This window comes from Castanea sativa, chromosome 8 (genome assembly GCF_040712315.1).
Source record: "Castanea sativa cultivar Marrone di Chiusa Pesio chromosome 8, ASM4071231v1".
Classification (NCBI taxonomy): Eukaryota; Viridiplantae; Streptophyta; class Magnoliopsida; order Fagales; family Fagaceae; genus Castanea; species Castanea sativa.
Genome location: NC_134020.1, coordinates 28,828,068 through 28,855,911, shown reverse-complemented (window position 1 = coordinate 28,855,911; position 27,844 = coordinate 28,828,068). Strand labels below are relative to the sequence as shown.

The window sequence follows — 27,844 nt, the reverse complement described above, 5'->3', positions numbered from 1 at the left end:
TATTTACGTGTGAGTCATTTGCAGAGGTAGGGAGGGGCTGGGGTGCCATGGCCCCCCTCACTTTTCAACTTTTCCATTTATAATATTGATAAAATGGGAAAAAAAATGAAAGTTAATGAAAATTAACTTACCGGCCCCCCTAGGATTTTGAGATTAGAAAAAATCCAAAAAACAAATCAAATCAACTGTAACAAACCAATGAAATACAAAAATTAGGCCTATTCTTAGGCATATACTCCTTCAAATCCAAATCAAAGGACTAAAAATATATGACAAATTCCCAAATTTAACGCCATACAAAAAACCCAAATATCCAAGAGTTAAGCCCTTTTAGATACACACCACTATAAGTTTCTTTAAAAAATCTTCTCCCCTCTCCCTGTGTGTGTGTTAAAAACACTTAATATTCTTAAAAGAAAAAACAGTGGATTAATCCCACATTGGAAAATAAGTGTGAGTTAAAGAGATTTAAAACCTGTGCTGTGTATCCAAGAGTTAGGTCCTTTTGGATATATACCACTGTAAGTTTCTTTAAAAAACCTTCTCTCATCTCCCCATGTGGGTGTGTGTGTTAAAAATACTTAGTATTCTCAAAAAAAAAAAAAATATATAAGTAAAAAGAATCCCTTTCAAATTAGGATTCCTCTAGGATGAGGACTCATCCAAATACAAAAAGAAAAAATATTTTTAATTAAAAAAAAAAATCCCTTACGCCTTTTGCCATTGTCTCCACACTACAATGTTTCGACACTTTGCCTCCACAAGTCACTATGGTGGTGTGTAAGAAAAGCGGCAAGGTGTTCAATGTCCCATTCGTAGATGGAGCGGGGACAAGGCAAGCTTAAAAAAAAGCTCACACAAACAATCTTGAAATCAGTCCCAATAAAAAGAGCATTGTCAATGGTGTTAGACCTCGATGAGGTGCAAGGTTCCCATGGATGGGATGTGTGGAGTTTACACGTGGTTCCCATAGATGGTGTGAAAAAGAAGGAAAAGCCCATAAGCAAGGGGGAGCAAGGATGATTACCATGTTCACTTACCCATGGTTGAATAAAGGGTTCTACTATGTGTGTGTTGGTGACTTCCATAGTTATGCAAGAAAGACTCCCATATTTGCCCCATCCATATTTAAGTAAACAGAACATTATTGGTGATGGTAATGCATGACAAACGAAACAATGATGGAATTTAGCTATAGCCCAATCTAAGATGATTTCTTGAATTTCACATGCAAAATTTAGTTGGACTAGATGAATTATTAGGCCAATGCTAATCCTCTAATTGGATTGTGGTTTAAACTTAACATTTAACAAACGAAACAAGGACAAAATTACATAATCCCTTACCCCCCTCAAAAAAAATTTAATAGTGACAAGTAACTTATATTTATTATTTATCAAAATTAAAAATTCTAAGAGTTCCCCCCCCCCCCCCCCCCCAAAAAAAAGTCTTTTAAGGCACTGAAAGAATTTTAAAATAAAGAGTAACATCTCATTAAAAAAATATGATAAGATTACTAATATATTATACCAATTTTATATAATCTCCACTCAAAATCGTAATTTTTGTGAAACTTAATAATACATGATAATTCTTTAGAGGTCTTTATACAATTATATTTAAGACATGCAACTAAAGAAAATTCAATGTCAAATTCCAAAAAAAAAAAAAAATACTTAATTGGCATGAGTAGTAAAATGTTGTGTGAGTTTTAGGCATGGTTATATGTATTTAATATGCTTAATTTTCTAATTTTCTTTAGTAATCAAATTTTTACTTGTTCTATGTTATTTTGTTAATATTCGGAATAAGAAAAGAGTGCAAAATCCCATGAAACATCAATTGAGAAAAAAAGAAAAGATATCGAAGATCCTGTATATTAAAAGATTGATTGGAATAATACTTTTCTAAAATGATTCTTGATCTGTGTATTTCTTTGTTATTTATGGATCAAATAATTGTTATATATGATAGTGTCGTGTATTCCACAAATTTGTAGGTATTGCTGGTAAATGAAATAAATTTTCGATGTAAAATTCAAATGTTTTAGAGGCTAAAAGTAATTATTTCATAACACGTAAATAAAGATAAAAATATATTCCAAATACCGAATACATGCCAATTTGAATTCAAAGTTTTATATAAAATTTATAAATTCTTTAATTACTCAATAAAATAAAACTAATTCAGTTCAGATGAAAGCAAAAAACAAAAACTTAGTCCATATAATTTGAGATCAACGATGAATTCTCAACTTTATATGGAATATAGTATAAAAAATCTAAGAAATCGAATCAAGAATTTCCCTGAAATATTGGTTTAGTCATCTTTTGCAAAGTATGAAAATTTTTATTAAACGCATATATACCTACATGTATATGTCTATATATGCGTGTGAGACTGAGATTTTGAAAATCATTCAATTGCATTTTAGGACTACAGGTCCACAAAAGAAGTTCTTGGTTCTGTCCTTGCTAATGAAGCGAAGCCCAAACCTGAAGGACATACAGACTCAGTGCCTATTTGGTTTAGTGTTTTTTTCTTTAAAAAATAACAAATACAATAAGCTGAACCAAACTCACCTTAAGACATGATGTTAGAGGACCCTTTGAAATTCACAAAACCACATGGAAGGAAAGCTTTGCATTTTATCCTTTTTTTTCTCCCATTGTCAAGATAATTAGATCAGGAGGGTTATAAATTTACCTCTCACCCTCATCCAGTTCATTGGATGGAATTTAAAATGCCACTTTTACAAAACAGAAGTAAGAACACAACACAGAAGAGAACACATGGAAATGTCTCATTTAAAAATCATAAGGAGATTTACGTTTATTGTCAGTCATGTTTTGGGAGGAAGCCACTCACTGTCACCCCTCCATCCACACAAATAATCTGCCCGGTTATGTAAGAGGATGCAGGTAGGCAAAGGAATGCCACAAGGGACGAAACCTCCTTTGGCTCTCCAGGGCGTCCAAGAGGAGTTCTTGCATTTACCGATTTCGCAAATTGCTCGTCATTGAGAGCCTGCAATAGTAACGAGAAGTCACATAAAGGACTTATTTCATATCATGTAAATGAATACAGAATTATTTTTAACTTAGTGAGCTGTCCGAGTCTCAGCAATTTTTTCCTAACTTCTTCAAAAAATGTTTTTGAGAATTGAAGCCTAGGAGTTCCATTTCTATTTCAAGTGTAAATGTCATGCACCATGCGTGCACGTACACACATGCCCACACATTTCTGTTATCTTTTAACTCTACATATGACTCGCATGCGGCCCAAATAAATAGAACATGATAAAGATTAACTGCATACAGAACAGTGAAAAATACATTCAATGAATGCACAAGCATGGTGAAAGGGTGCTACAGCCTTACAGCTTCAACCAAGGGGGTTCTGATAAACCAAGGTGCTACACAATTACTCCTAATATTGTCTTTGGCCCACTCACATGCCAAATCTTTAGTTAGTTGGTTTATTGCTCCTGCATAGAGAGAAAAAAAGAGAGACTAGAGTCAGAATTTAAGAGTTTACAAATCTATAAGGTTTGAATAATATGTACATTGTTTTAACAGATCAAATCGAAAAAATAAAAATTTAAATTACATAAGTAAATTACCTTTACTTGCACCATAAATAGATCCAACATTTAGTGCCACCATACCAGCAATAGAAGAAATACAAACAATGCTTCCTACTCCTGATGCTTTCAAAAGAGGATGCGCCAGCTGGCATAAATGGTATGCAGATTCAAGATTGGTAGTCATAACAGTAGTGAATTCTTCAGCTGTGTAATCTACAGTCGGTTTCCAGATGTTTGTCCCCACATTGTTTATCTAGGATAAAAAATTTAGTAAGAACAGGATTTTAAAGGTTCACAAGAAGGAAAGCCATTCCTAGAGTAGCTGTGAACATTTCTAAAAGAAACATTGGTATGAGAAACTCCTTTGGAGGATTCACAAATATGAAGTTTTCTAAATATAATTTATGCAACTAGCTAAGCAAAAAATTATCCTGCTCCTGGGTTCAGGCTACCAGAATTAGGATGTAAAGAATGATTGAAGATATGCATTTGCAATTTGTTTATACCAGAACCCTGGATGGTCCTTTTTTCTTCTCAAACTAAAGACAATGATATTGATGGTATAGTAAATGATTTTATTTTATTGGTAAGTTACGCACATACCCAATGACTATGAGTATTGAACCCATAACCTTACCCTCCACCTAGCACTTGCAAAGGGAGGAGCTGCCAGTTGAACTAGAGCTCATTGGCGATGGCATAGTGGATGCTGGTTAAACAATTATTTATAAATATGATGTTCAAAATACACAAAGCCATATACAAGCTACAAATTTGGGGAAGCCCAAATAACATAACATGGAACAATTATCTTAGTAAATACATAAATGTCACATGCAGCGCACCAAGCTCCCACCTTTACGAGGTCTAAGGAGGTCAATGGTAGGTAACTTTACCCCAATTTTAGCAAGAACATAACAGAGGAAACTACAATTCGATGCTAATTCACATTAGACTCTGCTATGTTCTAATGTGGCAAGTGACGATTTTGATGTCCTAACTATCTTTAAATATTGTTATAGATAAGCTCAATCTTATTGTTTTTTTTTTTTTTTTTTTTTTGGTGGCTGAATATTGGGTTTTATTTCACCTAAAAAGCTGCACAGTTCAAGCTAGAAAGCTACAGGAAAAAAGTTTCCAATCTTTCAGAAAGTAACTTCCTTATGATCCGCAACTCCATCTCTTCAACCAGTTCCAAGAATTATCTACTCCCTAAACCTCATTTCTAGTTACAATCTCTGAAATTGGTATAGATAAGCTCAATTTATTGGTTTTTTTTTTTGGGTTGAATGTTGGGTTTTAATTGTACATAAGAGACTGCTAAGTCCAAGCTAGAAAGATACAGGAAAAGGATTTCTCATCTTTCAGAAAAGTAATTTCATTATGATCTGGGAATCCCTCCCTATAACTGGCTTCCAGAATTATCTACTCACTTTAAATTCCTCAAGTCTGGCAATTCGTTTGTTTCAAAAATGACTTGTTTTCCTGTGTTGTTGCAACTCTGAAAATGATCCAAATAACATTTTATGTCATTTACCTTGCACAGAAAATTATTGTTATTTCATTTAGGCACAGTGGTGATGGAGGTGGTGGGGATGGCAAAAGAGGTGGTGCAACAATGAGGGTAGTGGCAGAGGTGTCAGCAGCGATAGTGTGATGGCAATGGTAGCGGTGATGGTGGTGTTGGTCACACAAAGGAATGGAATAGGAGAGGGTACAATGGAATGGCAGAAAAATAAAAGACATTTAACAATATCTGGAACCTATTTTCTGTTGTAATCCCATTTGTGTCTGTCACAGTGGTCCAGAATGATTGCACTTAACGAATTCCATCGATAACCTCACTTCTGTTCCAGTCCCACAACAGCAGTAATGATTCGTTGTTACATTACAATTTTGTGATGCTAAAATTGCTATGTAGAATGCAATGAATTAAACTAAATACATCAAAAATAAATAAAAAAATAAATAAACTGAACTGAATTGAGACTTACAAGTATATTAAGTCTCCTGCTAAACACTGACGATACTGTGTCCATCAGCTTGACTCATTCACCACGAGACATCACATCACAAACTGAACCTGTGACTTGGAAACCCTTTATCTCCCAATCATGTAAGCATGCATTGAGATAGGCTTCATTCCTTGTGCATGTATGTACTTTCACACCTAGCCCTGCCAATTCCTCCACAACAGCATGCCTGAGACAATTACAAAACATTGCAATAAGCCTTTACTAGTTTTTATAAGATTAGTACTCTGTAGCCACCGGCCCCAAAGAGGCAGAGTCCTTCAAAAACAAACATCCATAAAGCAGTTAACTTGAGAGAGAGAGAGTGAGAGACCCAATTCCTTGTGTTCCACCAGTAACAAGAGCATTCATTCCCAGAAGTGACCATCTATCATCTCTGCACCTACTCCCTGCCTGCACCAAGTTATCCCCCATCTTAATCTATCCTTGATCTATTGATTTCAATGTACTTCCAGTAGCTCAAATGAGTTATAGAGTAATGATTACAATGTTTTCTCCCCCTCCATTGATTATACCTAAGAAATTCAGCCCATTGCAATTACTCAAAAAAAAAAAAAAAAGTTAGATAAAAACAATAAATATAAAAGTTTTAGCATAAGCCAAAAAAAGGTCAGAAGGAGTTAGCTAGGTATATATTAATTTAAATTGTTGATGTACCTTCCCTCCAAGTATTTCAAGTGATTGTTATGGCTAGAATGCTTTTACTCTAATTTAGACTAAGTGCGGAATAAAAGTAAATGAGTGCAAACAACTGATAACACTACCCTAAGCCATATTCATCCATTATCAACAATATAAAGTAAAGCTTAAGAGTAGGGAAGAGAGATGCAAACATAAGATAGCACCGAGACGTGTTATCGAAGAGAAAACTGAAGAATTCGGCAAAAAACCTCTCCACTATCCTCCAAGCGGTAATCAATCCACTAGAGAATAAAGTTAGAGTACACGAATAACAAAAGACCCTCCAAGCCTAGTCTACCCAATGTACTTGAGCCCTCCAAGCTCCTGCTACTAAATGGCTTCTCGGAACCTTGTCTTCTCTAACTTTCCCGGATCCCACAATTCAGCCTGATTGCATCCGCCAATGAATGACTCCTTCCAATACTTCCCAGCAGCACCAAAACCTCACTTGACACTTAGATTGGGTGTGATAAGTGTTTAGGCCATCAACCTCTCAAGGATTTAGAGATGGAGAGGTAGGAGTAAAGGAAAACACAAAGAAATGTGTAGATGATTGTGGGTATAACAATCTCTAACTCTCAAGTGTATTTTCTAAGGTTTTTCTTCTGAAAAACACTTCTTATAATATGTGGGTAATGAGGGTATATATAGTGTGGGTAAAGATTTGGTAAAACAAAGTTAACAAATTAGCCAAATAGAATGTTTCACAAGTATTTCGTGGGAAGGCCTTACCCGAGAGACACTCGCAAAAACTCCAGGCTGGCATGACTCTTTACCTTCCAATTATGTGCTCTACATGTGGCTATTTCGCGGGATAGCTTCTCGCGAACTTCTTGCGAAATCCACTTATTCTTCATTTTAAGCTTGAGTCTTCACACTCTCTCACACTCATCCCTTACAATTAAAACCACATAAATACAGGAAAAGATGATTGAATAAAATTACAATCATATTTGACACGGAATTAAAACCACCACAAAATAATTGTAAATCACAACTTTACATTAACTTAGAAAGTGCATATATATAATCTTCTTTATAGTAATACAAATAAATAAATAAAATTCTTCAACTAGCCAATCTGATGTTACAATTTCTTCTCTCTTGTCAATTCTAATCACTTCATAATTACAAAAATATTGTAATAAAACAACTGGGAAAGGTCAAAGAGTAATACAACTGCTAGAAGGACAGAAAAAAAAAATTACTATTAAATATACAAAGAACGATAATTAGGAAGGAAAAAAAAAGTTCAATTGCAGCACTCCAAAAGACAAGGAAGGGAATGCCAAGGTTATGTCATTTATAGTGGAGTTTAGACTGAATGGGGTCATGGAATAGCAAGAGCAGATGAGGAATATGGCTAAGTTGCCACGTCCAATCATGTCTAGGGTAGAAACCATATACACACATCCCTCCGTCAACACAAACAATCTGCCCAGTGATGTAGGTTGGTGCAGGTAAGCAAAGGAATGCCACAAGAGATGAGACCTCCTTTGGATCTCCAAGACGCCGAAGAGTGTAAGAATACACCTCTTCTAGGTATTCTTTGTTGCTGAGCACCTACAACATATAAAGACTCAAGGTCAACTTTGATTGTTTTGCTGAACTGAACTTAAACCTTTATAAGTTCCAAACATCAATTAGTACAAGTACTAATGTTTTTAACTTTAAACTTACTAAGGTGCAGATGCCATGTATATGACAAAGAAGCTTAAGTATTGAACATAAATTTAAAATGTGGAGACTAACGGTACAATTTCTGTTTGGTAACCTAGAACTTTAACACAGTAGAGCTTAGGCAGCAAATCTAATAAGAAATGCTTCTTTTGAATTATATTTTACTCCCCTTAAATGACTGTAGTTAGGGGGGGTGTTTGAGTCGGTGATGGCTGTGGGAGTGTGGGGGATAACTTCCATGGAGAAATTAAGGCAACGGCCCTTGCCAACATGATGTTGCACACGATTAATGGTCACATAACAATCTGGAGTTACCTGCTCCACCATTGAGGTTCTGATGTACCAAGGTGCAACTGCATTACTTCTTATATTGTCTTTCACCCACTCACAAGCCAAAGTTTTTGTAAGTTGATTAATTGCTCTTGGAAACGCAAATATACAAAATTTCTTAATAAGCTTCTTGAGTTTAAAATTAATAGGAACATGGATACATTCATCTGATAGGTAAATTACCTTTGGTAGCTCCCTGAACAGACATAGACTTCAGTGAAACAAAACCCGATACAGAGGAGGTGAATACAATGCTTCCCACTCCTGATGCTTTGAGAGGTGGATAAGTGATGATGCCGAAAAAATCACCAATAATTTGCAAGCACTCTCCAACTCGAGTCAACACCTGCAAAAAGAAAGCAAAGAGACCTTAACAGAGAGCACCGGTGTGGTGCCGGCCAAAAACCCTCCGAAGGTCAAGTTAGTATTTCTTTGCAACCCTAGAGTGCCAGAGTTGAGTCAATTGTGCGCGTACCTTGATATCTAGGGTTTCTGGAGTATTTATATTGGGTCGAATTGTCTTTCCTTTTAAGATACAACCTCCTTCTTGAGTTCTTTTCCACATAGGAGTCTTCTCAAACGTGTGATGCAAGTAGTTCAAATGTACACGCTTGCGTGGAGATAAAGCAAAAGTCGACTTAAACATATCAAGTGACATACAACCTAGAATCCGTAACTAATTCATGTATGACGGATATTCAGTAACTTCAACCGTCCTATTCGCGTCACCAACGGTGTCTATCCGTCTACTTACTCTCCGTCCCTTCAAGTTCGATGGAGATATCCGTCTCCTACTTTTATCCCCTTCAGTTGCCCCCTTCAGTCCTTGGATCCGTCTTTGAAACCTGACGGATTCATGGAATGATCCATAAAGCAATGTATTGGGATAAGACGGTCTCAGTATACCATGACGGAGGACATGTGGACCGCATTTATGGCGAAGGACACGTGGTCCTTATAGATTGGATGTTTCCCCAACACGAGGCGTCGCTTCATATTCCGTGCCCCTCGTTCTATAAAAGCTAGCCATTTCTCCCTTCATTTTCTCTTCCTATCAAAATTTGTGGGCAGAGCGCCACCGTCATTACTACCGTCGTTTCTCATTAGAAGCCATCTAGATCCGGTATGTGCTCCAAACCCTTCTCCGTCTTTTTTTATTTTATTGTTTTACATATATATGCTTTCTTTAGATCCGTCGGTGTCTTAGGTTATACCGTCATAAATGTAGGTAATGTCTAGTGCGTCAAGTAATCAGTCGTTTGTCCGTGACGGGGCGGGCTACGATGAGAGATTCCCGTCAGGTCCAAGAGATCCTGACACTTCGAGTGAAGAGAGGAATCTGTCCAGTACCTCTTCTTCCCTAGATGGTGGTCTGGAGACGAAGAGTTCAGAGTTTTCCAGTAGTAACTTAGACGGTGTGGATCCCCCCGTTCAATCTATGATTGGACCAGATGGTCTCAGAGAGTTCGTCATGCTACCCCTCTGGACGGTAAACGATTTTAGATCCACAATAACCAAATCCCACCTCCAAACACTTAGGGCCAAGTATCAAATACCAGATAACATCCGTCTACGCCTCCCCGAAAAGTCCGAAAAGTGTTACTACCAGGGGGTTGACGGTGTTGGGATCTATGAGCAAGCCTTAAAGGCGGGGCTTAGATTTCCTTTGAGTTCTCTCCACCGTCACCTTCTTCAATACCTCGGCCTATCCGTCACCCAGATCTCCCCAAACGCCTAGAGAGTATTCATCGGGGTAGAAGTTTTGTACGGGGCCATGTCTGACGGCTCTAGAAGGTTGACGGTGGAAGAATTCTTCCACTGTTATCGTCCGACGGAGATTGTCAAATCAAAAGGGATGTACAGTTTTGTAGCCAGGAGCCCATTGTTGAGGCTCGTCAGTGATACACCGGACTCAAATAGAGACTGGAAGAGTAGGTACTTCTTTTTGGAAGGAGATGAATGGATGTGTCGTCCAGGGGATAGCACATATATGCCCGTCGACACTACATGGGGCATTATGCCTCCGTCGGGTATGCCATCACTTTAGTTTCCGTCGAATTGATCTTTGAAAGTCATTTTCATTTTTTTTTATTTTAAAGTCTAACCGTCTTTTTTGCAGCTCGAGACCGTCCACAAGTTTCCTTAGAGCAGTGGAGCTTCCTAGAAAGGATTTTCAATAAGACAAAACTCCAGGAGAGGACGTGGGCACAACTCGTTTCCCTTGACACTCTCCACTGGTACTGTGACGTTCCCGATCCTTCGTCCTCAGCCCGTCGTTACGATACCAGAGTTAGAAAATGTAAGTTAAATGTAATGCTCTCCGTCTTATTCTAGCATCGTCATTTTTGCTTCTATTCACGCCCGTCTTTGATTTGCAGAGATGGATGCTGCCAAGAGAAGAGCCTTCATCAAATAACAGGCAGCAAAGAAAAAACAAGAGGGTGGCCAAGCTTAGGGGACGATTCCATCCCTTCCGTCAAAACGTATCCAGCAAGAGAAGGTGGACCGTCCTCTTAAGAAGCAGAGGGCCACACCAGAGCCCGTCGTGGCGTTGGAGGCTGAGAAGGCTCCCGTCAGGCATGGAAAGGGCAAAGGCTTGATGAAAGGTCCAACTCCCACAGGAGAGAAAGCACCTGTCCTTTTTAGGGAAGACTCAAGCTACGCCTTAGGAAAGCTCTCATCCATCCTGACGGCTGACGACTATGCAGACCTCGGAAATCACGCGACGGAAGCGATGGGAGAGACGGGTCTCTTTAACATTGCGCAGGTATTTTTAAATCCGTCTAACTCTGTTGTACTTATACTTATCCGTCATTTACACGGTGTTGTTCCTTTCTTTCAGGCTATGCTGATGATGAAAGGATTAATGGGCCGTTGCGTCAATCACGAGACAACAATGGACCATATAAAGAAAAAGAACAAGACGATGGAGGATAAGCTTCACAAGCTAAAGACCTACAAGATCAACATGGACAGAAAGCTCAAATGCTCGGAGCAGGTCAGAACTGAGGTGGAGAAGGAGAATGTGCACTTGCGCGAAATTTTGAAGGACAAGGAGAAGGAATTGACGGATACAAAGGCCAAACTCCATAATGCAAAGGAGATAGCCGTCCAGGAATATCGTGATTCCGACCTCCTTCTAACAGAGCTTGGGAGCTCCTTTGCTGACGGATTTGACGACGCCATCCATCAAGTGAAGTTGTCGTATCCTGATCTGGACGTATCCCACATTTCAATTGACGCTCAAGGGCAAACACTTGCACAGTCTGTCCGTTCAGAGAGCACAGACGAAGTGTTTGCCGTCACTGCTCCAGCTAACGAAGGTGAAGCTCTTCCTCCAAGTCAACCGCACAACGGCCCATTGATTGGGAACTCTTCCCCAAAGAATGAATAGTGATACTCTTTTAACTTGTTGAACTGTTATTTATAAAAATTCTTACCGTTGTAAGAGAACTTGTTGAACCGTCGTTTGTAATCATTCAATTTAACTTATCGAATCTTTTGTTGCTTGTTTGCTTGCTTATTGTCCGTTGTATATTATATGCATGTTTATTTCATTTAGATAACCCGTCTACAGTGAAGAAATTTAGATGTCCGTCCTTTATTTGGGCTGGACTTTCAGATGTATTTTTGAGACCCGTCCACTAAGTTTTTCATTCCTTTGGGATGATCCGTCCACTTTGTGGACTTGTAGAATTTCATCCTTTGGATGATCCGTCCACTTTGTGGACTTGTAGAATTTCATCCTTTGGATGATCTGTCCACTTTGTGGACTTGTAGAATGTCATCCTTTGGATGATCTGTCCACTTTGCGGACTTGTGGATCTGAGACCCGTTCACTTTGTGAACTAGGTTTTTCATCCCTTTGGGATGATCCGTCCATGTTGTGGACTTGTAGAATTTCATCCCTTTGGGATGATCCGTCCACTTTGTGGACTTGTAGAATTTCATCCCTTTGGGATGATCCGTCCACTTTGTGGATTTGTAGAATTTCATCCTTTGGATGATCCGTCCACTTTGTGGACTTGTAGAATATCATCCTTTGGATGATCCGTCCACCTTGCGAACTTGTGGATTTGAGACCCGTCCACTTTGTGAACTAGGTTTTTCATCCTTTTGGGATGATCCGTCCATGTTATGGACTTGTAGAATTTCATCCCTTTGGGATGATCCGTCCACTTTGTGGACTTGTAGAATTTCATCCTTTGGATGATCCGTCCACCTTGTGGACTTGTAGTATTTCATCCTTTGGATGATCCGTCCACTTCATGGACTTCGCCTAGTTTCAACGCCATGCATTTCATATTTTCTAAATAAAAATTCCTCTCATTATATCAGTTCAACATACCAAATTGTTTATGGAAAAGAAAACTTGGGTTCTAATAAGTAAAAACTATGAATGTTTAAAATTAAACTGAAAATAAGGCAGTAGACATTGTCTTATGACTGTCGCACTACTGGTAGTACTTCTTCAGGTGCTCCATGTTCCAGGGATGGCCCAACTTCCTTCCGTCTAACGTCTCCAAGTAGTACGTTCCTTTCCTATGCCATGAGATAATTCTGTACGGGCCTTCCCAGTTAGGACCCAGCTTTCCCAGGGATGCATCCTTTGTAGCGCCAAGCACTCTTCGTAATACCAGATCTCCTACCTTGAAGCCCCGGTGCCGGACCTTGGAGTTGTAGTGTTTTGCCATCATGTCTTGGTACCGTGCCAGTCTCTGTGCTGCTGCTGCCCTGACCTCATCTACAAGGTCAAGTTCTAGACGCAATGCTTCATCATTCTTGCTCTCGTCATAGCTTTCCACGCGGTAGCTCGTTAATCCCACTTCCGCCGGTATGAGGGCCTCAGCACCATACGCCAATCAAAATGGTGTCTCTCCTGTTGGCGTTCTTGCCGTTGTCCTGTACGCCCATAGTACACTTGGTAGTTCATCCGGCCATATGCCCTTTGCCCCCTCGAGCCAGGTCTTGATAATCTTTAACAAGGACCGGTTCGTGACTTCAACCTGTCCGTTGGCCTGTGGGTAGGCGGGTGACGAGTAGTGATTCCTGATTCCTAGCTGAGAACAAAAGTCTCGGAATGCATCGTTGTCGAATTGCTTCCCATTGTCTGAAACGAGCACTCTTGGGATCCCATATCGGAAAATAATACTTCTCCATACAAAGCTGCGAATGTTTTTCTCCGTGATAGTAGCAAGAGCTTCTGCTTCCACCCACTTGGTGAAGTAGTCAATACCAACCACCAAAAACTTCATTTGTCTTACTGCTATCGGGAATGGACCCATGATGTCCAATCCCCATTGTACGAACGGCCATGGAGCCGTCATAGGTGTGAGTTCCTCCGTTGGCCGTCTAATGAGATTGCCAAACCGTTGACACTTATCGTAGGGTCTAACGTACATATTGGCATCCTTTTGCATTGTCGGCCAGTAGTATCTCGTTTGAAGTAGCTTGTGCACCAGAAACCTTGATCCAGAGTGGTTTCCACAAATTCCTTCATGGACTTCCCTCATCACGTAGTTTGCTTCCTCCCGGCCAAGAAATCTTAGATATGGTCGAGAGAATCCTCTTTTGTAGAGGACGTCTTTAATCAGGATGAATCGTACGGCCTTAACCTTTAATTTCCTTGCGTCTTCTTTGTTATCTGGCAGCTTGCCGTCCTTGAGGTACGTCACAATTGGAACCGTCCAATCGTCTTTAGTGCTTACTTCCTGCACTCGAACGTTATCTAGTAGCGATGAATGTTGGACGAAGGACAATACCTGTTCTGGGGCGATCATAGGTTCGGCCGAAGCAGCCTTTGCGAGTCGATCCGCCTCTTGGTTCTCTTCTCTTAGGATCTGAACTATCGTGAATTGGGGGTCACTTGTTCGACCCTTCACTTCCCCGAGGTACCTTCTCATTCTTTCATTCCTACAATCATAGCTCCCATCAACTTGACTGGCTACAATTTGAGAATCATAATAGACCACCGCCTTTCTAGCCCCAGCCGCTATCGCAAGCTCCAATCCTGCCACTAGGGCCTCATACTCTGCTTCGTTATTTGTAGTGGTGAATTCCAGACGGATCATGCATTCGATCTTATCTCCTTCCAGGGTGTGGAGTACAACCCCGATTCCTCCCGCATGCTTGTTGGAAGATCCGTCTGTGTGAATTCTCCATGTGGGCGTCTCTTCTGCCCCTTGCTCCTCAGGTGTAGTGAATTCCGCAATGAAGTCTGCCAGTATTTGTCCTTTCACCGCCGTTCGTGGCCGGTATTGGATATCGTACTCATTCAGCTCGATAGCCTACAAAGCCATCCGTCCTGCAGTTTCAGGATTGTTCATTACTCTCCGTAAGGGCTGATCCGTCAGGACTTTTATGGTATGTGCTTGAAAATAGGGCTTGAGTTTTCGAGCTACAGTCACAAGAGCGAAAGCGAGTTTCTCCATCCTTGGGTATCTCTCCTTTGCGCCTCTTAGTGCCCGGCTGATAAAGTACACGGGCTTTTTTATCTCTCCTTCCTCTCTGATAAGAGCGGCACTTACCGCTGCTGATGAGACGGCAAGGTACATGAACAATTCCTCCCCCGGCGTGGATGGACTAAGCAATGGCGGGGCAGAGAGATATGCCTTCAACTCCTCAAATGCCCTTTGGCATTCGTCCGTCCACTCGAAAGATCTCCTTAGTGTTCTGAAGAAAGGGAGACACTTGTCCATCGCTCTCGACACGAACCTATTTAAGGCTGCTATCTTCCCTGTCAGGCTTTGCACTTCCTTCACCGTCCTCGGAGGAGATAGCTCCATAATCGCCTTCACTTTCTCTGGGTTGACTTCAATGCCCTGCTGGGACACCATGAATCCTAGGAATTTTCCAGCGGTTACTCCGAATGCGCATTTGCTTGGATTCAGCTTCATTTTATACGTCCGAAGAGTGTTGAAAGTCTCCTGGAGGTCCCTCAGATGATCAGACACCTTTGCTCTTTTCGCCAACATATCATCTACGTAAACCTGGACATTCCTACCAATTTGGTGCGTGAACATTTTGTTCATTAATAGTTTATATGTGGCTCCTGCGTTCTTGAGCCCGAACGGCATCACCTTGTAGCAAAAAAGCCCCTGGCTTGTCACAAATGACGTTTTCTCTTGATTAGTTTTCTCCAATTTAATTTGATTATACCTCGAGAAGGCGTCCATGAAGCTCAACAATTCATGTCTTGCGGTGGAGTCTACTAAGGCGTCAATGCGCGGGAGCGGGTAACTGTCTTTTGGGCACGCTCTATTCAGATCCGTGAAGTTAACACACATTCTGCACTTCCCATTTGAATTTTTGACCATTACCACATTTGCCAGCCAATCAGGGTAGTACATCTCTTGTATGAAGTTTGCTTCTCGTAGCTTCTGCACCTCCTCTGCTACGGCTCGATCCCGTTCGGGGGCAAACACGCGCTTCTTTTGTCAAACTGGAGAGAAAGAAGGTGACACGTTCAATTTATGAACTATGACTGTTGGATCTATTCCCGACATATCGTCATGGCTCCATGCAAACACGTCTTGGTTCTCTTTGAGGAATAAGAGGAGCGCATGTCGAACCGTTTGGTCGACTGAGGTTCCGATTTTGGTGGTCCGGTCGGGCCTCGAATCATCCAGTCGTACCTCTTCCAATTCCTCCACAGGCTCTGCTACTGTTCTCTGTTCCTCGATGTTCATTGCCTGTACATGGTCATCCATCTCCATCATGGCAACGTAACATTCGCGCGCGGCCACCTGATTTCCGCGCAGTTCTCCAACTCCGTATTCGGTGGGAAACTTGATCATCATATGGTAGGTAGAGGTGATGGCCTTCCATGCATTGAGAGTGGGTCGTCCGAGTATGGCATTATATGCTGAGGAGCAATCAACCACAAGAAAGGAAACATCCTTGATTATTTGCTGCGGGTAGTCTCCTACTGTGACTGCTAACGTGACGGATCCTAAAGGATAGACCCGGGTTCCTCCACAGCCAACGAGGGGCATGCATGCCGGGATCAGGCGCTCTTTAGCAATCCCCATCTGCTGGAACGCGGGGTAGTAAAGGATATCTGCTGAGCTCCCGTTGTCCACCAAAACTCGGTGGATGTTAAAGTCCCCTGCCTGTATGCTAACCACGAGCACGTCGTCATGGGGTTGGTGAAGGCGCCGGGCCTCCTCTTCCGAAAACTCGATGCTGGAGTTGTTCCATCGTGTTCCTTTTGGTGAGGAGCCCGTTGGCTGGACACTTTGTACCGTCCGTAAACAGGTCTTTCTGGCCTTTTTAGACGACCCTGCTGAAGTACTGCCCCCTATTATCATCCGTATGTCTGTTACCGGTGGTCTGGGACATTCGTTTTCCCGTCGGGGATTTTGTTCATGGTTTTGATCCGTTCTCTCCTTCCTGACGAACCTTTGCAACCTACCCTGCCTAATAAGGGCTTCAATTTGCTGTTTCAAGTCATAGCAGTCCGCAGTATCGTGACCATGATCGCCATGAAAGCGGCAGTACCTGTCTCTTGGCCTCTTATTAGGATCTCCCTTGAGCTTGCTTGGGAACGTCAAAGTTCCTTCGTCCTTAATCTGCATCAACACCTGGTCAATTGGGGCGGTGAGGGGGGTGAAGTTTGTAAACCTTCCTGTAGGCGGCTTGGGTCGCCGATCCTCCCGTCGTTCTACGGTTCTTGCCCTTTTGTGCCCCTTGTCTGGTTGCATATCTTCCGGCCTTTCCCTCTTTTTGGGCTTGTCTTCTCTAGAGAGCAAGGCGTCCTCGGCGTTCATATACTTTGTCATCCTGTAATACATGTCGGACATAGTTTTTGGGTATTCTTGTATAAAGAGAACAGGAACTTACCCTTTCGTAGCCCGTTCGTGAATGCTGCCACGAGTATCTTGTCATCGGCCTCGTCTATCTAGAGGGATTCTCTGTTGAATCGGTTGAGGTATAATCTCAAGGTATCGCCTTCTCGCTGCCTGATGTTCAACAAACATGCAGTGGATTTCTTATGCCGGTGACTCCCAATGATGTGGGATACATACTACGCGCCTAGTTCCTTAAAAGTGCTGATGGAGTTAGGCGCTAGCCTGCTATACCAGTCCCTTGCAGGTCCTTTCAACGTGGTAAGGAAAGCCCTGCACATGACTTCGTCTGGCACGCCCTGAAGATGCATCAGGGTCTTGAAAGATTCCAAGTGATCCAAAGGATCCTTGGATCCGTCATAGTTCTCGATGTTTGGCATGTGAAATTTTGGAGGAAGGGGGCACGAAGTCATGGGCGTTGTGAATGGCGAATCTGTTCTGTGGACTAGGTCGTCCAAGTTGCTAGATATTCGTCCCCTCAAGGCGCTCATCATCACGTCCATATGTTCCCTCATCTGCTGCATCTCAGCTGCGATGTGAGGTGGTAGGGAGTTCAAGACGGACGGCGGGTTTGTCTCCGGTCGCTTCGGTCTAGTCGATGCAGTGCTACCTTCAGGCCCGACAGCGTTCCTCCCCTCCGAGCTCGCGACTTCCTGGTCTTCCTCTGGTGCACTTTGATGTGCATTCCTTTGTCGTAATTGCTCTTCTAAATCATGATTCTGCTTAGTGAGGCGCTCAACAGCGGCAGCAAGCGTTTGGACTTGCCTTTCTAGCGCTGTAGCATGCGGTTCTTCGCCTTGGTTGTTGATTGTCGCCATCGATCTGGTGAGTACCATGCAACTTTTTGTCTTAGGAATAGAGCAAAGGCTAAATAGTCCTCCCTACGCCCTCGTTTCCCACAGACGACGCCAACTGATGATGCCGAAAAAATCACCAATAAGTTGCAAGCACTCTCCAACTCGAGTCAACACCTGCAAAAAGAAAGCAAAGAGACCTTAACAGAGAGCACCGGTGTGGTGCCGGCCAAAAAGCCTCCGAAGGTCAAGTTAGTATTTCTTCGCAACCCTAGAGTGCCAGAGTTGAGTCAATTGTGATCGTACCTTGATATCTAGGGTTTCTGGAGTATTTATATTGGGTCGAATTGCCTTTCCTTTTAAGATACAACCTCCTTCTTGAGTTCTTTTCCATATAGGAGTCTTCTCAAACATGTGATGCAAGTAGTTCAAACGTACACGCTTGCGTGGAGATAAAGCAAAAGTCGACTTAAACATATCAAGTGACATACAACCTAGAATCCGTAACTAATTCATGTATGACGGATATTCAGTAACTTCAACCGTCCTATTCGCGTCACCAACGGTGTCTATCCCTCTACTTACTCTCTGTCCCTTCAAGTTCGATGGAGATATCCGTCTCCTACTTTTATCCCCTTCAATAAGCAAGTTGAGAAATATGGAAAACAGATTCAAAATTGGTTGCCATGAGAGTAGAAAATCCTGCAGCTGTGAAATCCACTACCGATTTCCGTATGTTTCTCCCGACAATATTTATCTACGGATCAAAAACAAGCCAGTCTTCCAGTTCAATAAACAGGAAAAGCAGTTCAAAACTTTAAATTATAACATGTTAAAACTCAAAACGGGAACATAAACAGATACAATACATAACATTTTGAAACCCAACAAGGGAAACACAAAATTCAATGTTTTTGTATGTAAAAAATGAGGAAATGAAGAAGCTTACGAGGATGTTGAGCTTCCCATCAAACAAAGTGGACACAGTGCTCATAAGCTCCTCTCTCTGAGCTCGAACTGACACGTCACAGACTGACCCAGTAACCCCAAAACCCAAATTATCCCATTCACTCAAACACCCATCAAGCTCACTCTCATTCCGACAGCGCGTGTGCACTCTGGTTCCAAACCCCACCAATTCCTCCACAATAGCATGCCTAAAAGGTAGAAAAACCAAAACCCAATTCCCAGTTCACAATATAATTAATTTCTCAATTTTCACAAACCAAAGAGGAAAAGAAAATAAATTCCAAGACTTCTTTTTATCTACGTATGTAAAAATATGAACCCGATTCCGCGAGTGCCACCGGTGACGAAAGGTGGGGTTTGAGAAGAATGGAGAGGCTGGGTTTAGGAGATTAGACTTTTCAGAGAGGGTAGAAGAAGAGAGAGTGAAGGTGGAATGAGAGTCCGAGGCATTCCAGCAGCGGCCAACCCAGTTCCTAGCAGGCAGCAGTGTAAGAAGCCCGACGGGTAAAGTTTGGCAAAATTTGCCAAACAGTATAATATTGGGAAAATTTTAGGCGGATGGCATGCATTCAAAGTTTATTAGTTAGTTGGACTGTTTTTTGGAAATCGAGTACATCAAAATCAACTTCCAGCCAAAATTCCAGCCAAAATCGAGTTTACTATACTCGACTTCCTTTTTTATCCATCTTAGAGCTAATTTTCGATAGGAAGTCGAGTATATTAAACTCGATTTTGGCGATTTTGGCTGAAAGTCGATTTTACTATACTCGATTTTCAAAAAAGAGTCCAACTAACTAATAAAGTTTGAACGCATGCCATCCGCCTAAATTTTTTTCAGAATTATACTGTTTGGCAAATTTTGCCGGTAAAGTTTAGTTGGAAATTGTAATAATTCTTTTGATGTTCAAGAGGTTTTCTTTTTTTTAATTGATAGAATATCACAATTATGGTGTCCAGTTCATTATTCTTTATTTTTGGCCCAAAATAAGAATGGCAAACAGGTCAGGATCAAAGTGGATTTTTTTATGTCCAAATCTCAGTCTGCGGGCCCACCCTTGTTATCAGAACCTGTTTTGTTTAATAAACTGTTTTTTTTAAAACCCCCAAATCTGCCCCCACGAGCCCCGTCCAGCTATGCCACTTCAGGGCCCAATTCGTAGTCTAAATTGTGGCCCTATATAAATTGTAGGGATGAGAAGCCCAAATATAGATATTGGACCATAAGCTGTGCCCGAGAACATCAAATACCCGATGACAGATAAGTACTAGCAAAGGCAAATAAATTATTGCGACAGGAAAGAGGTCTGGTCACGATAGGCAGGAGATGTTGTCCAAGGAGCAATCCCTCCTCGGCTGACAGATTGGAGGCCTAATGTCCAACCATCCATCAAGAACTAGGTAGCAAGTAATTGTGTTGGGAAGGATAAGCTTTAAAGAGGGATGAGTCAACAGGAAATTGATAAATATCTGGGTAGAAAGCTACTACCACCGCATTGAATATTCTACATCTAACTTCCTGGCCGCATTAATGTGGAAGTGATACCTGAACAGTAACTTTTAGCCTTATAGTTACCCACAAAGACTTTAGGAAGGTGTTGATAGGACAAGTATCAAGACTGGCAATCTGATCTCCGCGTAGAGGACTGAGATGACAGAGAGAAGAAAAATATAAAGGGGATGAACTCCCTTACAAGAAAGAGAAGGAAAACCAAAGAAAAATCACTATGTAACCAGGAAGTGTAATTTTTGTATAAGTCTAAGAGAAATATGTAAGAATGGACCTTCCTCGGACTTGACTGATGAGAACTTTTCTTGTTTAAATTGTTTATCTTGTTCATTCCAATGTTAACTAGCCTATTGTGATTAGTATCATCCTAACTCATTGAACATTCAATAGAAGGCTCACTCTCTAACAAATTCATTGTTTTGGGCTTATTGGGCTATTATCCAAACCATTTGGGCTGTGCAGCAAAATACGTCCTTATGTAAGGACATATATATATATATATATATATATATATATATATATATATATATATATATATATATATATATATATATATATATATCAAATCAATCCAAATCATACGACCATTACAAACCTGTTAATTATAAATCAATAAATCACCTGTTAATCATAAATCATAGCTAAGATCATGAATTAATAAATCACCTAGTTTTTTTTTTTTTAGGGGAAATAAATCACCTAGCTAAGATTACCATTTAATCATAAATCAATAAATCATAGCTAAGATCACCTGTTAAACATAAAAATAAAAGCTACAAAATAAATCCCACAAGTCCAAATCTAAGACTATTATAACAAGTTCAAAAGGCTACAAAATAAATCCCAAAAGTTTAGGATAATTACAAACCAACAAGTTAATCTAACAAGTCTAAGAAATTAAAAGAAAGCTACTAAATTAATCCAACAAGTCTAATCCTCCACAGCTGCAACACAACCTCTATCCTCTTCATTAGGCTCTACATCATCAAGAATTGTTTGAATTTTACAATCTCCTTGCATAATTGAAGAACCTACAACAACAATGAATTAAAAAATGGAATAAATTTCATCAAATTATTACCAGCAAATATAAAAATACAATTTTGATTTCATTTTAAAGATACAAATTATACAATTGCTCAATAGAATTTGTGTTTCTAAAAAAAAAAAAAGATTCACTATCCATTGAATTTAAGACTACCAAATGTTCCAATCTTATGTTCAGATCTATGAAATTAAAAGCTGTTAGGTTCTAAATATTTAAGATTAAATGTTTAGATTTTTAATTTATATATGTTAGCAAATTGAGAACAAAAATATGTTTAGATTAGGTATTAGACATTGCTCAAGATTGTTCAAGTCAAGATTCAAGAACTGTCAAGCTGCAAAAATACGAAGAAGCTACTGCAAAGCTCGACCAATCGAAAGATATGTTCAACCGATCGAAAATTGTGTTCTGTAAAAGAAAACCCTAATTATGTTTTAGAAGCTCTTGGAAGACTTGTAAGTTACTTCTGTGAGACCTATGAGGTTTTTGTAACCTTCTAACTCTACAAGCGTTTACTAGAACGAGATCTACAATCAAGAACGAGTGGAAACAAATTTCTTGTAAACACCACATTTTGTACCCGTTAATAAATTTTAGTCCCTGGCCCCAATGATGAGCTTGACATATGCCAACAAAGGGTAATTAAAGAGTTCACAATAGTTTGAAAGTAATCACAACTCAAAAGTGCTTAAATTGCTTTGAAATCGATATTAAAAAATGACATTTTCTCACTATTTTGACCATAACATTTGATCCAAAAAGCATATTTGAGTGAGGTTTATTTCATTGGAACTTAGACTTCATGGGCTTCAATGTGAACACAAATTTTTCCTAATTTGGACTTATATTGAGTGAGTTATGACTGTTTAAGTTGGGCTAATTGGGCAGCCCAATTTTCTAGGTTTTAAAACTTCATTTTAAGGGCCCAAAACATAATGCTTTGATGTGAGCCAGCCCATGGACCCTTGAGAATATCCAAAGATCATTAAAAAGTCTGAGAACTCTAATTTTAACTGATAAATACTCATCTTATGCCTCCAATTAAAATCCTAGCTAGAGAGAGTTATTTTTTAGCTTTCATCTTCTTTAAAACCCTAATTCTCCTCTCTATAACTCACACATAGCCCCTTAGCATGTTTTTTACAAATTAAAAACCTCTCTTTAGTTAGTTCTAAGGCAGAAACTATTTTCCAAAAATTGGTTTCTCAAATCCTTTTTTAAATCTCTTGTTCTTGAGTTGTGATTACTAACTATTGTTGTGTTCTTTTGATTATTCTTGTCCTTAATCTAATCTTTGCATTGTAGGTATTGAGGGGTTGGTTAAACAACTTCAACTTCTTTTCCATGGTTTCCCACTTTGCTTACACATGATTCACATGATTTTCTTGATATAGTTTCTCCATTTGTTATATTTGATTTGTTTGATGTTTTTAATTCTGTTTGACATGTTTTAATATGATTTTAGGTGGTTTATAAATTGTCCTTTTTGTTCTTTTGTTCTTATTTCAATTCCTAGGTTGGTTTGATATGTTAATGTAGTTTAGTTTAATTGTTTGTGTTTGTTTTATGTTTTGTTGTATATGTTGATGCTTTATGTTTTTTGTTTTAGGCTAGTTTAATTTTTTGAGGGTTTCTAACATGCTTGTTTAATCTCACATGTTATTCGTTTGTTTGATTAAATCTCTAAAAATGTAGTTTTTCAAATCTGTATTAAGGTTGTGTATGCATACTTGAGTATGCACACGCATACCTTATGTATCCGTACACATACTTGTGCCCAGAAACGCAGATTTAGGGTTCTTGCTTTTTTTGTGTTTTGATTAGTTTTAATCCTCTGTTTAGGTCTTGGTAAGTTTAGTTTTCACATGTTTAGGTCTAAGGTTAGTAGAATAACATGTTTCACATGCTTGAATTGATAGATTGATGATTAGGGTTTATGCTTTGATGAATCACATAAGCACTCATGAGAATTTGAACATGCATTGATGCATAGGTGTTGAGATGTTATGGTGCAGCGAGGTAAGTGAAGTAAGGCATGCATTCATATGTACATGCATTTGATTGAGACAAGGTATGTGAACTTGGAATATGTTTATGTTCTTGATACTCTCCAATAATTCTTTGATTTTGTCTTGTTTATTTGCTGCCTTAGGTGTGATAATATGAAATATGCATGTTAAATGTATGCTGTTTGATATGAGTTGTCATGATAGATGTATGTTAGGTTTTTGAGATGATTGATGTCATGTTGATTGCTAGATGTATGCTAGTGTGTGTGTGTGTGTGTGTGTGTGTGTGTAGATAACAATATTGAATGAGCCTTTAATGAGATTAAGACGTAAGACTAAATGACTGAAAGCCGACCCACAAGTTGGATGGAGTTGGGTGCCTAACACCTTCCCATCCCCATACCTAAACTCCGAACCAAAACTCTGGTAGTAAGATCAGCCCTTCCATATAAGGGGGCTATATTTAGGTTCCTAGACCTAATCTAGGTGGCGACTCCATCTTTTCTCCACACTGGTCCACTCAGCCGAGGTGTACTCCCCTTTTCCTGAGGAGAAAACTGTTGCGCCCACATTACTGCATAAAGATTTACTACTGATGATGATCTAAAACCTTTGAATGGAATCTCAAAGTCACAAATGTGGGAGTTTGTGTTCAACAAATTCAAGATAGAAGAGTCCATAGGGTCGAAGCTGCACGTGGTCATGTTAATAAGTTCTACAAGAGGTAGCTTTAGATTTAGGGTTTAAATCTATTGTAAACTTCCATTTTATCATAGTGGATTTGTTTACCTTGAGGATAGTTAAGTTAAATCATCCTCAGGTTTTTTACCTTGAAACGGTTGGTTTCATTAGTTTTCTCAGGTCATCATATTACTGTCTTCTTTACTTTTTCACACTAAGTAATGTGCTTACATGTGTTTAACCTAGATCTCATAATTAACCTAAGTAACTACTTGGTTAATTCATTAGGTTAAACTGATCTAATTTATAGGGGTCTAAACAGAACAAACAAAAGCAACAAAAAAAAATCCAAAGGACAAACCTAACCCATCAACAATCCAAATACAATTTAAAATAATAAACATGTTAATCAATAAACAATAACCAAAGATTTCATCAACCATAAACTATGTAACAAACCCAAAGTTATAATAATAATAATAATAACAACAACAACAACAACAACAACAACAACAACAACAACAACAACAACAGTGACAGAGCGACAAACTTGTGGAGAACGACAAATCGGTGGTAGAGCTTAAGGGGCATGGTCGGCGGTGAGAGTGAGTGAGGGTGAGACTTGAGAATGAGTGAAAGTAAATAAGAGTGGCCGAGTGGGTGAGGGGTTGAGGGCTAAGGGTAGAGAGTGAGGGGTGACTATGAAATAAGAGGAGAGTTAGAAAGTGTGTTAGTTGTTAGGGTTAGACTAAGTTGTGTGTGTGTGTGTGTGTGTATCTATCTATCTATATATATATATATATATATATATATATATATATATATATATATATATATATATATATATATATATATATGTATGTATGTATGTATGTATGTATATTCAGGTTTTTTGGTAATTGTGGTCTAAACGGGTCAAGTCTGGGTTCAAGTTTGGGGCAGGTATCACTAAAACCCGCACCTGACCCAAACCCGTTTCGGGTTTAATTTTAAAAACCCAAACCCAACCCTACTGTTCGCAGGTCAGGTGGTTTGCCATCCCTAGCCCGAGATACTATTTTATATTTAATTTTTAATATATGAGATAATACTTCAAAAAACTCTTAATCACTTGGAAAATTAGATAAAAATAATGCCTAAAATTAATAATTTTAATTAATAGTTCCTTAATTTTTTTTAAATAATGATGTTTTTAATCAAGTTCAAATTCTCAATAATCAAATTATAAAATAAAAAAAAAATTATTTTCTAAATAGGTGTAAAGTTTAATTTAAAGTCATTGTCCATCTTCCTTGTTCATTTGTTCTATTATGGGAAATTACAAAATCATATAGAAAATCCTTAATTAAACTTTGTATTTTAGCAAAGTATCTAACTTCGAGTTTCTAGCATATAAGATTTGTGAGGTTCCGAGGACCCAAGAACCCGAAGACCCGAAGAGAGGAAGACCGAAATGCAATAGGTAAGATGGAGCAAAGGAATAAGGGAAGTTACCTGAAAATACCCGAAGATGAGGTGGCATGGGCGTTGCTGACATAAGGGTTACAAATATCCGAAGGTGGTAGGCTAAGTTAGAGGGATGCATTAAATGCCCGGCAACAACCATTCTGGCCGCATTAATTGGAAAATACCAGATCAATCCGTTGCATTAATGTGGATATGACCTGAACAGTGTTGAACGCAAAGTTAGAGCTCTGCTCCATTACCGACAGACAGGTGTCAGAAGGAAAAACATAGTAGATTGTGAGGTGTAGGGCCATGATGAAAAGAGCAAATAGTATAAATAAGAGTCGGAACATTATAGAAAGGGGCTTTTTGTTGTTGAACCCTCTCTACCAAATGTATTGTATGAGGACTTTTAAGTGAATAAAGTAGCAGTAACGTTTTTAAGCTGGTTTTATGAGGTTTTGGTCCTTACAAGATTCATTCACCTTCATACTCCAAACAAAGATTTTTTCTCTATAAATATTTTTTTTATGTTTAATGGTTACCAAATTGATTTATTAAAATCCCTAAATGAAATACAAAATTAATAAAGTATTATCATTTTTCTCTACTTGGTTACTATTCAAAAAAATTTGTTGACAAAGACTTCAAATTGAAGTGATTTTAATAAATTTTGGGATTTTAATTACAAAATTAAAAACACTATATTTTTCTAGACCGTTTATGTAATTTCCCATAATTATTTAAGCTTTCTAGTTGTTAAGGTATTAGTAAATGAGTAAACCTCTCAAGTCTAGAGATGGCAAAAAGCTAAAAACAACCCACTCTACATGACCCACCCCTTCCCCACTCTATTTCGAGCTAATTTTCTCAATCCTAAAAAGGTGACTGCATAGGGATGTGTTTTGCTTGCCCCAAAAAGCTAAAAACAACCCACTCCTCATGACCCACCCCGAATGTATATATTGATATTTTACTTATATTGTATTTTTTATTTTAATATATATCCCAGATGTAACATTTTAAAAAAAATATTCTATTACTATCTTCAAAATATTTCTTTATATTTCTCTCTTAGTAGTCTATCTTTTGATAAGTTTATATCTTAGAACTCCCACGATCTTCATTTCCCTTTGTATTTCATCTTTATCGCATTAATATTGGAACTATCTCATTAGGATTAGTAACACTTTTCCAACCCATCCCGAACCGGACCTACCCTGCATGGGCCCTATAAAGGTGACAAGCTGAGGACGAGGCACCCATAATTCGACTTCGGCCTACCCCATTGCCGTCCCTTAAGTTGTGCATAACCTTTCTTAAAGCATTCACATTAGATTTTGTGAAACTTTAGCCAAATTTGACTTAAATAGTACCTTTTTTTTTTTTTCTATTTAACTAACCCTTTTTAATATGGCCAGCATGAGATGCTTTAATTTTTTCTCTTTTTTTCTAATTAAATATTCTTATTTATTCTTTTTTCTGTCTTTCCTTCTCTTTTTCATGTGAAATGATATCTTATTCTTGCTCTATACCACGAAAAGTCTCACAACATTTGGCCTCACCCGCTACCCCACCCACTAGCGAGGCCCACATTTTGTGAGAGACCCACTACATGTAGCAGATACAAGATATACTTTCTCCTTATGCCATTTGACATCATTTTTATTGGATAAACTAAACACCCGTAGCAAGTTTAATGTAAAATATGAATCGGGTGGCTGGTGATGCAAATAGAATATAACTTCAAGGGGATAAAATCCAAATTCTAAAACTTTAAGGTGCAAAATCAAAAGGCTTCCAAATTTCAAGAGTGAAGTTTGCACTCTAGCCTTATTGGTTCATGCACCAAAGTGAGGAAACTTATAATAGTATTAGTTATGTATTATTTAGGAAGTACAGACACTTCATTTGAAGTATCGTACTCATGTCAAACACAAGACACTTTTGTATACATATCCCACTTGTGTCTTTTTCTTTTTTCTTTTTTTGGAAAAATTGCAAAACAGTGTTGGGACACAGAATGCACACAACTTTATAAAATCGTAAAAAGAAACTTAGTCGGGAAGAAAGTGTAGGCCAGAAAACAAGTTTACTACAACGATAATTTCCGTAACTTTTGCCACAATTCGCATAAGTGGTTAGTTGTAAGTGGTAGAAAAAAAGATGATAGGCTCATGTTGGTCCACAATTCCAATACTCACAAGTCAACATGTGAATAAATTGTGATAAAG

The 27,844-nt window shown here is 39.1% G+C and overlaps 1 pseudogene; it reads right to left on the bottom strand.

Moving 5' to 3' along the window:
- Window positions 1–2,580: 2,580 nt before the first annotated feature.
- LOC142607295 (tropinone reductase homolog At5g06060-like) lies at window positions 2,581–18,963 on the bottom strand (annotated as a pseudogene).
- Window positions 18,964–27,844: the final 8,881 nt, after the last annotated feature.